Raw genomic sequence first — 15,549 nt, 5'->3', positions numbered from 1 at the left:
CAACACAGATCAGTCTCCTCTTCCCCCAGACCAACACAGATCAGTCTCCTCTTCACCTAGATCAGGGGTCAGGAACCTTTTTGACTGGGAGAGCCATAAAAGCCAAATGATTCTAAATATATTTCATTGAGAGCTATATAGTATTTTTAACGTATAATGAATTAAATATGTCTTACTTTTAATGCGACTTCTGGTGCTGCATGGTTTTGCTGATGGCCTTGTAATCAGGTTCATACGTGGTGAGGTTGAGCTTCATGCAGGCGTTGAGGCTTCCATCAGTTAAACGTGAGCGTAGGTTGGTCTTAATGTTCCTCATATGCAAGAATGACTGCCCACATGCATATGTAGAGCCAAACATGGTCAATATACGGCAATACTCACGCTGCATTGTGTGGTATGTCACAGGAAGCTCGTTCCAAGTTTTAAGAATCAGCTGGTCTTCAGGTTGAAGATTTTTTATTTCTGTCCACTTGTGTTCCCTCGCCAGCTCTGCTCGCTATATCTTCAGCTACAGATACTATTAGCTGTATCTTCAAAACTAATTTCTGTTTACTTTTAAATGACACAGTATTATTAAGAAATATCACAAGTAGTAAAAAAATAAATAATTTTTTTTTTTTTTTTTTTTTTTACTCAAAAAATACTGGGAGCCATATGCTGTCACCAGAAGAGCCATATATGGCTCGCGAGCCATAGGTTCCCGACCCCTGACCTAGACCAACACAGATCAGTCTCTCTTCACCCAGACCAACACAGATCAGTCTCTCTTCACCCAGACCAACACAGATCAGTCTCTCTTCACCCAGACCAACACAGATCAGTCTCTCTTCACCTAGACCAGGGGTGGCCAACCAGTCAGAGACTAAGAGCCACAAAAAAATTACTGTGGTACCACAAAGAGCCACACCATATACCAGCGTTTCTCAACCTTTTTTTTCAGTCACGGCACCCTTCATGTGTTTATAGGTCTCACCCTCTGGCCTCTGAAGTTGCTAATGTCTTTTTTATTTGGGCCTCACAGGGTTAAAAGTACCCTGTGAGACCCACGGTTGCAAAATTACAAAATCACTTTTAGCCATTTAAAAAAATAATGTTTATTTAAAAAATGTTAAAGGGGAACTATTTTACTATTTCTTTCACTATTTGGGCACTTTTACACAATTCCTGTGAGTCTATGGAACACCTAGGTTTTTTTCAAAAAAAATGCATTGTTTTGTATTTCTAATCAAGTACTAAAAACCGCATTTTTCTACCTCAAGATCTTAAGCCGTTTTGAGGCTGGGCTCCAACCACTGTGTGGCCTGGTGCCAACTGCCACATCAACTGCCACATTATTATGCAGCTGAGAAATCTCTGACATCACAGATATGCACATTTTCAGATGACTCAGTTCAGTGAGGGTGAATATTGTGAGAGGAGAATTGGAAGAATTCGCCAATATGAGAATTAGAGACATATATCCTATTAATATAAATCCACATAGCTAAGAAACAATGGTAAACACTGAAAAAAGCCATTTATAAGATAGTTCCCCTTTAAGCACATGTATAGTCAATTGGTCCTGTTGTTCAGCCTCACAATGCTATTTGATAGTAAATGTGTTTATATGTCCCACCCTCTGGCCTCTGAAGTTGCTAATTTCTTTTTAATTTGGGCCTCACAGGGTTAACCTCTTAAGCCCGAGATATACAGTAAAAGTGTATATTTTCAGCATTATGTTTGTTTACCAATTATTTTAACTGTTATTAGTGAAATATAAGATTATAGAAATCTCAGGGCATTGAGTCGGAAACAGGCGCATATTGACAGGAGGAAGTGGCACAGCCAAAAGTGAGTGTAGTCTTTTGAAGGAAGAGACTCAGGGCTTTCAAATTTCGAAAAACTACCCTACCCAGCTCACACCAGCCCCTGTCAATCATCTGACTTCTGGATTTACTTTTTAATTTCTCTTATTTTTTGGGATTATCTCCCACAAACCTGAACGTTATTGCCATAAAACAGAACGCAGTTAGTTTCTCTACCTTTCTGTGAACGTCTTGCAAAAAACGGTGTTGCAATATGATGAAAAATGGTGGAGAAATTTACATTATAAAAAAGATGGCAGAATTCAGTACTGTATCTACAAAACCTTCTGTTTAATCATCTTCCCTTTATTCATTTGCTTAGATTTTTCAGGTCTGGTCAATTTTAGCATGGTGTTATTTACAGTCAAAGATAATTTTTTTTTAAAATAGAATTGATATTCTCCTTTGGTTCATTACAATTTACTCAAGCCTAGTAACAGACACACTATTTCTGACACTGATCCATATATGTCCCTAGATTCAGATACCAAGAACATGCAAATGGACCATTTAAAAAAAAATTGTAAATGTTTATTCTACGTCCTTATGGAATGAGTGACATAAAAAAAAAAAAAGTAAAAAAAAAAAAAAAAAAAAATATTTTTAATTTTTTTTTATTTTTTTTTCTGGATGGAAGAGCCGCACATTGACGGGCAAAGAGCCGCATGCGGCTCGCGAGCCGCGGGTTGGCCACCCCTGACCTAGACCAACACAGATCAGTCTCTCTTCACCCAGACCAACACAGGTCATTCTCTCTTCACCCAGACCAACACAGGTCAGTCTCTCTTCACCCAGACCAACACAGGTGGGGTGACAGTGGCTCGGGAGGTAGAGCAGTCGTCTGGTAATCCAGAGGTTCCCGGTTCGATTCTCACTCCTCCCAGGCAGCGTGTCGAAGTCTCCTTGAGCAAGACACTTAACCCCTAACTGCTCCTGATGAGCAGGTTGGCACCTTGCACGGTTGCCTCCGCCGTCGGTGTGTGAATGTGTGAGTGAATGGGTAAAATGTGAGGAACAAATTGTAAAGCGCTTTGGATAGCGGCATTTACCATTTACAGGTCAGTCTCCAAATAGCCAATCTATACATAATTTCTGCCATCTACACACATGGCAGTACCAAACCATCAACCGAACCGACACATGGTTATTGAAAGTAATTGAAATCTCAATGTTATCAGTGACGTGTTACATTGGTTTTGATGTTTGGAGTGTGGTGGGTTTCCGTGTTGTGTTGATACTGTGATACTGTATACAGCCTTTTAGATTTCAAAGTTGACCCGAGCTTGTCACTGAAATTGAACATTTTCGTTAAGAAGAATTCCATAGAAAGACTTAAACAGAATTGCATTATTGCTATGATCGTCGTAGGCACCTATGTCTAGATTGCTGACCATGAACAAGTCTCTCAAAGCTATAAAAACAAGGGAAGCAAGACTCTGTTGATGAGGATCAGGAGGAAAATCTCTGAGCTGTTGAGTGAGTGGGAGGCAGACTTTGTGTACACTGTTCCAGTGCCCAAGGTGGTTCTACGTGCTATGTACATGAGCTTATTTCCTGGTCCCTAAATGCCAGTGCTACACTGAATTAAAGCTCATCTGGATGTAAAAGCCCAAACAAATGCTCCAGTGGTCTACATTGTCAGTCTCAATAGAGTACATTTACGCTTTGTCTCTTGATGACGACTACGAATGAGAGACATTTTGTTTTTGGTTTCCAGCTTTGGAAGATGTTCATAGATTGATTGAAGTCTAGAGATCAAAAGAATAATGTGTGAATTCCATTTTCGAGTGGATTTCTAGTGGATTATAGGGATTTTAAACGTTAAAATAGCAGTGAGTGTGCCCAGAAAGCTAGATGAGGCTTTTGCTTTCTTTTGGAATGATTAAATGTTGTCATTCATGTGTCAGCTGAAACCTGCCCAATTTTCCACGTCGACTAAAAAGACACCTCTTCAATCAATATCTGAGATTGAAAAAAAAAAAAAAAAAACTTCTTACTGTCTTTTACTATTATGTACTTTGCTACTATTTACTATGTACTATGCTACTATCCCTATACTACTACATACTAGGCGGAACGGTGGTGTAGTGGTTAACACTGTCGCCTCACAGCAAGAAGGTCCAGGGTTCGATTTCCGCTTGGGGACCAGGTTTCCGCGATTCCAGGTACCCAAGTGGGAGATCTCCCAGGCCTTTCTGTGTGGAGTTTGCATGTTCTCCCCGTGCTCGCAAGGCCCCCCCCCCCCCCCCCCCCCGATAAGAGAAACCCAATGGAAAAACATGCACAACAGATCGCTGACGCTATCGCGTCCCTGACGAAGACGCGCAGGAGCACTTGGATTGGTCCCCGGGTGCGGCCCTCGTCGACGCCCTGTCTGCTTCCGGCAGCCCTTGGGGGGAAGGACGACGGGATGGGTTAAAGGAAAACTCCAACATTTTGGGAAATTAGCTTATTTAACATCTTCCCTGGAGTTAGACAAGAAGATACATACCTTTTTCGTCTCAATGCATGCATTGGACTTAGGGAACGCCTGGACCGTTAGCCTAGCTTAGCTTCATCACTGGAAGTGGGGCAGACATCTAGCCTAGTTCACTACAGTCAGGAAATATACTCCAAATACATCAAAATACAACTCCCAAACGTTCCTGTAAACATGTTGTGACCTGTGTATTTACCACGTCTCCCAGTCACACAAGTCACATGGGGGGGGGTTGATTTGTAGTATGGGTTGATTTATTGATCAGATGGTTTGTAAATAAAGAAATGTACAATCGCCTTGAAAATAACGTTACTCTTACCGTTCGCCGATGAGACTGGAGGAAAAAGATCCCACTTATTTGATGTTGATCGACGTCGATCCATTTCCGGTTTGTATGGCGCAATAAACACCCAAATCATATCGATTATTGAGTTATGGCAGCGATCCATATACACGGATGTGTGTCTAGAGTCCTGCAACAATATGTGACTGCCGGATGGATTTCCCAGATGCACCGAGATCACCAGATCCATTTCCGGTTGTAACTCGCCCGATCATCCACCAGGCGGCGGTATTGAAGCGTTGCACTGTTGTGCAGAGTCCCACTGTCTCAGCAGAGGCTGGGTGGCGGAATTATGAATACCATGGCGAAAAAATGAAATATGATCTCAATAACGTTGTACGCCGTGGCTTGGCAGAATTTGCATGACCAGCAAACCCGTCGTACAACGTGATTGGCGGTCAATGTGTTAAGAGCAGAGCTCGATTGCATCGGCGACCCTGAGAAAAACAATTGCATGTGTATGTGCCGCCCATTGCATGTCGTTGTGTCGTTGCATGCCGAATAAAGACCTCTCTCTAAAGAGGTCCTGCATTATTATTACTATGCTAATAAGTCTATACTACTATGCACTCAAGAGTGTAGCACTCAAGTTTAGCACTGCTAGACGAACAATGCCACTTAAACGTATCTGCCATAGGTGTACCCCTCCTGCTGACTTGTTGTACACAATTTGTAAGGTGATTTGGATAAAAGCATCAGCTAAATGACTAAATGTAAATGTGTCAAGAAAGTGTAGTAAAGTGTAACTGTTGGCCAAAAACACCTCCCCAGAGTTTTAAGCTAGGCTAGTGGTCCGTATCGGCTTCCATTCATCTGTGCTAAGCTAGGATAGCTTCCTACTGAATGCACAGAGAGGAAATTGGTATATTTCTTCTTGTCTGGAGAAGATGGTAAGCGCATTTCCCATAATGTTGGCGTGTTCCTTTTTAAAAGCACAGATAAACTTTAGAGAGCACTTTAAAAGCAAAAAAGTCCTGAACTAAAAGAAAGCCTCTGCCCTTACAAAATAGACTTGAATGACTTTATATATACTGTATATATATTAATTAACCCTTACTTAACCAGGCGAGTTGAATAAGAACACGTTTTTATTTACTGCAACACTCGAACTACATAACTGGCTTGAACTGAAATGTATAATGGGTACCAACTAGGGATGTCCCGATCCGATCTCGGGATCGGGGGCCGATCACGTGATTTTCAGAAGATCGGGATAAAAAAATAAAAAATCTGGATTTTTTTTGATTTTTTTTATTCAACAAACATGACCATGTTCACATCTTAAACTCATACTGAGGCCTTATTTTTGGTTTATTAAATTGCATATAATCATTCATTTATTTATTGTCACACAGAGCAGAAGAATTTTGCCAAAACAAACGCATTTCCTTTGATTTAATTATACATCAAATGATTTATGTCAAGGATGAGGGACATCCACTAGTTGCAGAACTTGCAGTCGCCTGATTTTTACAGACGATGGCGCCATTGCTCTCATGAAGCAGCAGGTTGGAGTTTTTAGATTACTCCGGTTGCAATGCCTCGCTTGATTGAAGTTAACTTTTCACCTGGATAACGTCAACATTCAGGGTGAATGTAATGTGAGCCACCGGCGCTCGAGCCACCTCGAGCCCCTCGAGGGACTATTGAGGCAACAGTCTCGCTTCGCCAGTTTCTGACAAAAATGCGTCAAATCGGTTACTAATGGCAAGGCGCTCGCCACTAACGCAGGAGATGCTGGGTTCGAGCCCAGCTCTCGGCGTTGCTACTGGCTTGGCTGGTCGTTCATACTAACACAATTGGCAGTGTTAGGGGTGGGAAAGCCAGTGGGTGGGGATTGGACGTTGTGGACAGCGACTCCTACAGGTCGGTTGGTGCGCCTGTACAGCAGAATCAGGAAGTATCGGGGGCAGCGTGAGCCTCCCACGTGTTACTCCTTTCCACTGAGAGATCGCGCTGTTCAGGTGAAAAGATGCGACAGCTGCCTCATGTACCGGAGGAGACATGTGATGCAAGGCTTGGTCCTCACTGCAGCCGACCAGTGGGAGGCATAGTCTAGCAACGTTTGAGACGGGGGAGGGGAGAATTGAAGGAAGAATTGGCGAGGCGAAATTGGGATGGGAGAAAAATAGAAAAAAAATAGAGAGAAATTATATATATATATATTTTTTTAATCTGTTACTAATGTGAAAGATCTGATCGGGAAAGATCGGTATCGGTAGATACTCAAAATCACATGATCGGGATCGGATCGGGAGCAAAAAAATGTGATGGACATCCCTAGTACCAACTAAAAAAAAATAAAAAATAGCAAACTGACTCGTCGTCATCACTCGCAAATAAGAATGTAATACTTTTATGAAAGCACAGCAGCAGTATCATGGACGTGTTTCAGCCCTAGGCTTTCCTCAGCTTTCCTCTGTTATTTACAGCAACAGTCTGGGCGAGTGGGTGTGTAGTAGCAGGGAGAGGGAGGGTCGCACGCACGCACGCATTTCTTACTTCAGAATTAGTGGACTGGAGAAATGACCTACATCGGTATGCGTTGCTTCATTATAAAGGTGTACTATGCATTTTTGGGGGAGGGGGGTTTCCCCTACATTTGCATACTTTATTAATCCCCATGGGGAAATTTGTCTTCTGCTTTTAACTCCTCCTAACTGCATTTAAAGAGGCCATGTTATGCTTTTTATATTTCCCCCTTACCTTTAGTGTTACATACTAGCTGGAGGTGCATGTAGAACGTCTGCAGAGTTAGAAAATACAAGGTCCACGCCAAAGGGAGTTGAGCTCTCAGTTTCTCTGCTCCTTGGACTACATGAAATGCCTTGTTTATAGTCCAGCCTTTCTTGCTAGAATGCTTTGTTTTTTGTCCAGCCTTTTCTCCCATTAACACTTTCCGTGCCACGGGTCCGGTGCCCCGGAACCCCGTTGCGTGCCAACACTAGGGATGCACGATATTGCTTTTTTGACACAGATACCGATAACTTTATGCTCCTCAAGCCGATAACCGATAACCGATATTTATTGTATTATAATAATTTTTTTAATGTATATATTTGTTTTTATCAAAAAAAAATCTTTTTCAACATGAAACAAAACATATCACAATACAATAATAATACATAAAGAGAGTTTCTTCTTCTTCTTATTTGAATTTCCGGCAGTGTAGACGCATCGTGGCGTATTACTGCCCTCCACAATTATTTTTATGGGCTCTTCTTCTTCTTCTTCTTCTTCTTCTACTGGACCCCGTCATCAACTACATTGTCCATTGGAGTGCAGCTAATGCTGCTACTTCCTGTCTGAGCCCCCCTCCGCGGGACCCTCCTTGCCCCCTGCGATCTTATTCTGGGCTGCTTTGTCCCTCTCAGCCCCCTCAGCCAATTCGCTATACACCTCCTCCCAGTCCAGACCTTCCATTCCCAGATGTTGAACCGCTATCCTAACAATCATCTTCACCATCGCTGTTTTACCCTTAGCATCTGCCATACCAGTAACTACCCCTGCCACGAAGGCCACAATACCTAATTTCTCCTCCCTTCCCCTCTCTCTTTCCTCCTGCTCTACCCTCTCTGTCAAATGCCCTCCTTCAACCCCCTGCACCCTTTCTTGGCTGCCCTGTCCTACCCTGCTAACCGCCTCAGCATACGACAACTTACCCTCCCTTCTCACTCTCCAATCCGCAACCTCCTTCTTCATCACCTCACACCCCCTAAACGCTACACTATGCTCCCCACCACAACTACAGCACATCGGCTTCACTCCCTCTCCACACTTCCCATATTCATGTTCCCCGCCACACCTAGCGCACCTCAGCCCCTTCCTACACGTAGTAGCTATATGGCCAAACTCCTGGCACCTATAGCACCTAAGAGGATTCTGAACAAATTCCCTAACCCTATACATCCTACGCCCTACAAACACCTCCCTAGCGGATCTCTATTTATACCCTTGGGCGGGTCTACTATGACATCACCGCTATGACCTCACAATGTTCCAGAACGTTCTAGCCTGTTCTAACTGGTTCTACTATGACATCACACTGCAGCTTAACTGGAATTACACTATGACACAGCTGCAGTTACAAAGACTTCCCAGGACAATAACTTAACACCAACTTAAATGTGACCTAACCAGACAACAGAAACAAAAGCCAAGACAACAGTTTTGACTGATAAAGTGACCATATTTATTTTTCCAAATGAAAATTCACAATCCGTCAACAGCTTGTGGTGCATCCAACCTAAGACGCTCGAAGCTTTTTGTTCTTCTTTTTTCAAAGCGGAGCCTTGAAAAAGAGGCTTTGAGTGGACACATCACCACCTCACATCACCACCACAACAACGGGTCACCTGCTGCGGCATCACCACCGCCACGGTGTTGGGGGCCCGCGACGACGGCGCGAGCACGCTTGTACCTATTGACGAGTCGTTTGCTAAATTAAAGAAGTTTGACAGAAATGACCCAAGGGCTCAAGCCGCTAGCTTTTAAGCAGTCCTTGGTGGTGCAAATTAACCTGGCTACTACGGAGCAATAAGTGACTGCGTATTCAACCAAGGGTTGCATCACAGCCACGAAAGGGGCTAGCTTTGCTTAGCTACTCGCGTCGTCGTGGGCTTCTAAGTTAACACAATAACACACCGTCGTGGCGGTGGTGATGCCGCAGATGACCCGTCGGGCTGGATGTATTGCAAGTTGTTGCCCTTTTCCCTCCTTGTGGAACTTCTGAATTGCATTTATTACAAATAGCAAGCAATCTTTTTCCTCTGAAACTCCGAGTACCGACGCGGCCATCTTTGTTGTTAACTTGCGTGGCTACGTCACAGCCAAGAAAGGGAGCGCTGGATTTGTGTAAAACGCCCTGTTCCTAAACCACACGCTGTCAGTCGTAGCACAGTACTGACAAAACGGGAGGAGCCTACAGTCAAAAAAACGCACTTCATTCCAATTCACCCACACCGCATTTTTTTTACCAAAAAATATATTATATTATCGGAGCTATTAATAACGTTATCGGGTTTATCGGGATGACGTCATAATTGCTGATATCTGCCCGATAATTATCGTGCATCCCTAGCCAACACCCACTTCAATGATAGAGCTCTCATATTTGCGAAGGCATAAACTATATCTTAAATTATGGCTATGTGTATAATATGGCCGTCGCTTATCAATGACTTGTTTGCAGTCAACATTGTTGAAACGGATTGTTTTTTAATCTGTTCATTTCCGTTTGATACCATTTTGAAAAACTCGTTTTTTGAAAGTTTCAGGAAAATATAAAGATTCTGTGATAATCGCCCTTTAGTGGAATACACTGGAATACACAAAACGTTCATTTTTCTGCCTATTTATGAATAGTTTTCAAATAAACGCTAGATTATCGATAGTATATGTGTACTTATGCACGCTATAGAAGCGGGCTGAAAAATCAATTATCCATTTCCTGATCAGCACACACACGCGCACACACACACACACACACACACACACACACACACACACACACACACACACACACACACACACACACGCACACACACACATAGGGCCCACGTTGATATCTCTGTGAAAAAAGCTCTGATTATCCCAAGACTGGTAAAAATAGATTCCTTACCTCAGATCAGATGTTCTCCAAAAAGATTATTTCAATTCCTGATCGCCATTCCAAATATCTATCACGTTTATTGATCCAGCGCTGGGTGGTCGAAACACCGATTCCATGCTGTTCTGATGGTCCACAATGAATCCGATCGGCCTGAGAAGTAAAATGTGGAAGCAGGATTTTTTTCCAATCCAAAGGGGTGCAGTACCACACGGAGAGACGATAGGGGCGGTATTTTCCAAATGGAGCTCAGAGAGAGCCACGCAGTGGTAACGTGACGCTAGATTGATGAAATATGAATGGAAATCGCTAATAAATAAAAAAAACACGAGATCTCTCGTCATTTGCACTCAAAGTGTTAATAACTGTCACTATGCAACACAATAGTTTACTCTTGGCAGTATATGTCTATTGACATTAATTATTGTTCACTCTTGTAATAAACACGACATGAGATTTTGACTATGATTATTGTGTAGGGAAATATCATGGTTTTCACTATTATACTATTTATTTTAAGATTATATATATATTATTATTGTGGCAGATATCATCCCCCGTCCCATGGCTACGTGGAGGAAGGGAGATACTACTGTCACGGGCAGATGAGAGTTAATTAGGGAGCTGATTAGGACTGATAGAACACACCTGTGCACCACGTGATCACACACACACACACACACACACACACACACACACACACACACACACACAGAGACACCCATAGTTTAAAGCCTGAGGGGAGACGGAGAGAGTTGAGTGAAGGTGAGGAAGGAGCAGAGAGAGGGAGTGTGATACAGAGTTTGTGAGGTGAGAGGTAGTTGAGAGTAGAGGTAAAAGCGAGAAGGTGTTCGTGGTACTGGACTGGCTGAGATACCCCCTTGTGACACTGACCCTGGACCGGAAGACAAACCCTGAGTATTGAACATTCCCTTTTTGTACGAGAGCCTGTGTTTTGACCCTGGATTGTTATTCGACTACTCTAATTGCCCATCGGACTTTTATTCAATAAATATCTTTTATTTATTGAAATTGTGCTTGTGTGGAATATTTTATTTGTTTGTTTTGAACCGTTTCGAGCCTGAACACCACCAGGCTCGTCACAAATATATATATATATATTAGTGGTGGGACTCGATACATTTTCTTTATTGAATTAATTCAAGACTTTATAGTTAATTAATAGAAATGAATCGCATATCAATATTTGATGCGAAAAGCAAGATTTTTCAATTCAAATAAATTTTGGTATACGAGTAAATCAATGGATATACAATACATTATACATACGTTTAACCAGCAAATCCTGTATTAGCTACTACACAGACAGATCTGTGCAATTTTTAACAAAGTGCAGCAATTTTAGGAATAATATATATATAGCGCAAAGGACCTTTTTGTAAACTCAAGCACTTTCGAGGTAATAGTAAAACGCAGTACTTTCAAGTACATTCCAGAACAGTTGACCATTGAACAAAAAAAAACTCTTGATTGATCTCAATTTCTCTTATTTTATTTTTTTTATGAACAAACCAAACTAAGAAAAAAAGTTATTTGCGATTTTATTATACTTTATACTTATAGCACATGCATGAAAGGTAACATTCTTACTAGGGCTGTCAATTTATCGCGTTAATTAGATTAATTAATTACACAGCAAATTATCGCGTTATGAAAATTAATTTTTTTTTTTAAATGTGTAATTAATTAATTTTAATTTTAAAATAAAGTTAATTTTCATAACGCGATAATTTGCTGTGTAATTAATTTTATCTCATTCATTCCATAAGAACGTAGAATACACATTTACAGACTTTTTTTTAATATGGGCCAGCATGTTCTTGGTATCTGATTCTAGGGACATCTCTGGATCTCAGGGAATGTATTCCCAGTGTCAGAAATACTGTGTCTGTTATTAGGCTTGAGTACATTTTTTTTTATCTTTGACTGTGAATAACACCATGCTCAAATTGACCAGACCTGAAAAATCTAAGCAAATTAATAGATAGAAGATGTTTAAACAGTTCGTATATACAGTACTGAATTCTGCCATCCGGACACATGCAATTTGAAATATGATTATAGAATATCACAGGCATAAAATAGTTATGCGATTAAAATGCGATTAATTAATTACAAATCCTGTAATTAATTAGATAAAAAAAAATTTATCGCCTGACGGCACTAATTCTTACACAATAAAGAAAAATCATCATGCGATTAAATGCATACATTTTTTTTTACTTAATTCTTTCTGTACTTAATTAATCAAAATGTATGCGATAAAGTCCCAGCCCTAATATATATATATAAATAATAGCTTTTTTGCACCAGGATTTAAAGATAATTAGCCCTAAAAAGTAGCCTATAGCAAACTTTACAAATATTTATTACCATCAACTTTTTATAGTGTAAGGTTTGGCTAAGGCGAGACACTACAGGTGAATAGGGTAAAGAATTTAACTAATAGATATCACAATGAAACTTCCCCAGTTGATTACTTATATTAAGACAAGACTTTTTTGTATTACAAGTTTTCTGAAATTGTATGTTTAAATATGCAAATGAGGCATGATCTACTTAAATATGCAATAATTTGCATATAATTCCAGGACAGAAATCTGAACATTGGATAAAGCCATTTTCAAAATTATAGTTTCATTTTGTTGACATATTAGAGCCAAAGGTTATTACAGAGGGGATTTTGGATATCTCTTTTTATCACTCCATAAATCAGAAAATACTCCATTCAGTCCATTTTTATGGTAAAATTCCATATTTCGCCATGTTTTTAGGAATAAAATGTGATATAAATCAGGGTATGAATGCGATATCAACAAACTCTTCTGTAAATACCTTCAGAACATAGATATGAATAGAACTGGAAGGTTTGGTGTATGTGAGTGTTACTGAAGTGGAGATTTCTGGCTCAGAGTATGAGGAAAAACTCTTAAAACTCATTTTTGGGAAAACGCCTTCAAAGTTCTGTATTGTAAAATGCCATACTTTTTTTTTTAAACAGATATTTACAAACACAATATCTAATCAAACCATTAGTAATAGACAACCTAAACACATGCCTGATAACTGAATAATAATAATAATGATGTTATTGAACTGAACAGAACTACACACAGGCTACAAACAGTGTAGTACAGTGTAGTACCCCCTAATAGGCAAAAAATATTTGAATAGATATCACTATGAAACTTTCCCAGTTTGTTATGTACATATAAACTAAGAAAAAATATATTGCAAGTTTTCAGAATTTTATGTTTATATATGCAAATGAGGCACTTCCCCATTAACACTTTGACTGCCATGAAACGTCTTTTCACGTCATTGCTGGCCATGCTCAAGTTGCCGGGGGACGCTGTACAGCGTCCTTATATCAATATTTCAAAAATCTGCGATCGGATTCATATGTTCCCTCCGCTGGCCTGAGATCCACCAGCAGGACCCACTGAGCTCTCTGGCGGTTCAGGAGCGCCATCTGGTGGCCGATCGGCGCAATCGCCAAACAGGATGTTGAATAGAGGTTGTCATGACGACCGTAGTACTTCCGGGCGCTCGCTATAGTTCATGGGACTCTGGCTCGTCACGCTACACGGTGATCGATTGGCAATAACTCGATAAACAACATGATTTGGACGTATATACCATTATACAAGCTGGAGATGGACCGGGTAAAAATATATCCCATAATGATAAGATTTCTACTCGACGATGATCGCCCAACGGCGCGCGGAGACTGGGGTGAGTTTCCGCGTGTAACGTTACCGTCTTCGATACTAACTGCTATTATCAACATTTGACCCACATTAGATGATTGGTATAACGCTGCCCACAGAATTATAAACGCCCCCTCGCCCATCCGGTCAACATCAGATGACGTGTAGTAACTTCTAGAAGTACGTCTAGTTGGAATTTTTTATATCGCGCTGATTGCCATCAAACTGTATTTCATCATCAATATAATGCATTTGGGGCTATATATCACGTTCTGGAGAAAGCTGCAGAAAGAGATGAAAACATACTTATACATTAGACCATACTTTACTATGAATATGTGAATGAAAAAGTTTAACGTTGCTACACAATGAACAATACATATAGGACTTTGAATGGGCCCTAATAATGGCAATGTAGCAATAGAATTTAAAAAGTTATAGCCCTGCAAAGAAGGGGACTTTCTCCATAGACAAATAGCGCTGGCAATCTATGGTATATCATGAATTTAACCTTAGGCAACCAAAGTGTTAAATATGTGGACATTTATGGATGCAATAAGGCAAAATGAAGTAAAATAAACAACTAAATTTGTGTTATTGACGTTTTATTGTCACTAGTTTCATAGAAGACATGTTTAGGAAGCAAAATATAACAATCTCAATCAACAAAAAAAGTATATTTGCCTATTCACCTGCAGTGTCTCCCCATCATTGAAGAGAGAGAGAGATTCTTTGCTCCATGATCACATCTAGCGAATCAGGGGTCAAGCCAATAATGGATCCTGCCTTCCTGATCAGTTTATTGATCTCTGAGCTTAAACAGACAATGGTATAAAAAAGACTGTTGACGTCAATAGAGCAGAGCTTCCTGAGAGGAAAAACAGCCTGGACTGGGCCCTTTTACACTGAGGTACTTGTCAGAGGAAACCACCTCTTTTTCTTTCTAAAATCAATGATAAGCTCCTTGGTTTTACTTACAGTATATTTCAAATTAAGTGGTTTTCATCACACCATTTGACAAAGCTGTTTACCTCCTGTTGGTAAGCTTGGTGGTTGTCTTTGAGGATGTATAGCCAACAAGTGCAGAATCATCACAAAATTAATAATCAGAAAATAAATCATCATAATCATCATCACATAATAATATATATATATTTTATTTTTTTTATCTACTTTTTCTCCCATTTTCTATTTCATCCCAATTTTCGTATTGTCCAATTCTACCCTCCCCTGTCTCGAACGCTGTTAGACCATGCCTCCCACAGGCCGGCTGCAATGTGGACCAAGCCTTGCATCACGTGTCCCCTCCGGTACACGAGGAGGCAGCTGTCTCATCTTTTCACCTGCACAGCGCGATCTCTCAGCGGCGGGGGTCTGCGTGGGAGGGACACGCCGCCCCCGTTGCTTCCTGATTCTACTGCGCAGGCGGCGGGCGCACCAACCGACCTGTAGGAGTCGCTGTCCACAACGTCCGATCCCCACCCACCAGCTTCCCACCCCTAACACTGCCAATTGTATTAGTATGAACGACCAGCCAAGCTGGT

At 40.9% G+C, this 15,549-nt stretch overlaps 1 protein-coding gene across 1 annotated transcript in view; it reads left to right on the top strand.

The window, feature by feature from the left end:
* The window catches only part of LOC311225970 (general transcription factor IIF subunit 2-like), a gene marked incomplete at its 5' end in the record, with an annotated part of 267,601 nt that overhangs the window by 3,266 nt on the left and 248,786 nt on the right, over positions 1-15,549 (top strand). The window lies entirely within an intron of this gene.

The sequence above is a fragment of the Notolepis coatsorum genome (genome assembly GCF_963971535.1).
Source record: "Notolepis coatsorum genome assembly, chromosome: 3".
In the NCBI taxonomy this organism is placed as follows: Eukaryota; Metazoa; Chordata; class Actinopteri; order Aulopiformes; family Paralepididae; genus Notolepis; species Notolepis coatsorum.
Note: the sequence above shows the minus strand (reverse complement) of the source record. Positions and strands in the feature narration are given on the sequence as shown.